This window comes from Balaenoptera acutorostrata, chromosome X (genome assembly GCF_949987535.1).
Source record: "Balaenoptera acutorostrata chromosome X, mBalAcu1.1, whole genome shotgun sequence".
Lineage (NCBI taxonomy): Eukaryota > Metazoa > Chordata > Mammalia > Artiodactyla > Balaenopteridae > Balaenoptera > Balaenoptera acutorostrata.
The window spans coordinates 133373271-133375113 of NC_080085.1; positions in this window are offsets into that span (position 1 = coordinate 133373271).

Genomic DNA, 1843 nt, shown 5'->3' on the forward strand with positions numbered 1-1843 from the left:
TTATGTAAAAGAGTGGTTTTCCTCTAAGAGTTTTATAGTGTCTGGCCTTACATTTATGTCTTTAATCCATTTTGAGTTTATTTTTGTATATGGTGTTAGGTAGTGTTCTAATTTCATTCTTTTACATGTAGCTGTCCAGTTTTCCCAGCACAATTATTGAAGAGACTGTCTTTTCTCCATTGTTTATTTTGGCTCCTTTGTCATAGATTAGGTGACCATGGGTGCATGGGTTTATCTCTGGGCTTTCTATCCTGTTCCATTGATCTATATTTCTGTTTTTGTGCCAGTACCATACTGTCTGGATTACTGTAGCTTTGTAGTATAGTTTGAAGTTGGGAAGCCTGATTCCTCCAGCTCTGCTTTTCTTTCTCAAAATTTCTTTGGTTATTTGGGGTCTTTTGTGTTTCCATACAAATTATAGAATTTTTTGTTCTAATTCTGTGAAAAATGGCATTGGTAATTTGATAGGGATTGCATTGAATCTGTAGATTGCTTTGGGTAGTATAGTCATTTTCACAATATTGATTCTTCCAATCCAAGAACATGGTATATCTCTCCATCTGTTTCTATCCTCTTTGATTTCTTTCATCATTGCTTTACAGTTTTCTGAGTACAGGTCTTTTGCCTTCTTAGGTAGGTTTATTCCTAGGTATTGTATTCTTTTTGTTGCAATGGTGAATTGGATTGTTTCCTTAATTTCTCTTTCTGATTTTTCCTTGTTAGCGTATAGGAATGCAAGAGATTTCTGTGCATTAATTTTGTATCCTGCAACTTTACCAAATTCATTGATTTGCTATAGTAGTTTTCTGGTGTCATCTTTAGGACTTTCTATGTATAGTATCATGTCATCTGCAAACAGTGACAGTTTTACTTCTTCTTTTCCAATTTGGATTCCTTTTATTTCTTTTTCTTCTCTGATTGCCATGGCTAGGACTTCCAAAATTATGTTGAATGATAGTGGTGAGAATCGACACCCTTGTCTTGTTCTTGATCTTAGAGGAAATGCTTTCAGTTTTTCCCCATTGAGAATAATGTTTGCTGTGGGTTTGTCATATATGGCCTTTATTATGTTGAGGTAGGTTCCCTCTGTTCCCACTTTCTAGAGAGTTTTTATCATAAATGTGTGTTGAATTTTGTCAAAAGCTTTTTGTGCATCTATTAAGATGATCATATGGTTTTTATTCCTCAATTTGTTTATATGGTGAATCACATTGATTGATTTGCATATATTGAAGAATCCTTGCATCCCTGGGATAAATCCCACTTGATCATGGTATATGATCCTTTTAATGTGTTGTTGGATTCTATTTGCTAGTATTTTGTTGAGGATTTTTGTGTCTATGTTCATCGGTGATATTGGTCTGTAATTTTCTTTTTTCGTAGTATCTTTGTTTGGTTTTGGTATCAGGGTGATGGTGGCTTCATAGAATGAGTTTGGGAGTGTTCCTCCCTCTGCAATTGTTTGGAAGAGTTTGAGAAGGATAGGTGTTAGCTCTTGTCTAAATATTTGATAGAATTCACCTGTGAAGCCATCGGGTACTGGACTTTTGTTAGTTGGAAGTTTAAAAAAAATTTTTTTTTATTAAAGAACTCAGATTTTAGGAAGATTTTAAATTATAGTTTCAATTTCATTACTTGTGATTGGTCTGTTTATATTTTCTATTTCTTCCTGGTTCAATCTTGGAAGGTTGTACCTTTCTAAGAATTTGTCCATTTCTTCCAGGTTGTCCATTTTATTGGCATATAGTTGCTTGTAGTAGTCTCTTATGATCCTTTGTATTTCTGTGGTGTCAGTTATAATTTCTCTCTTTTCATTTCTAATTTTATTGATTTGAGTCCTCTC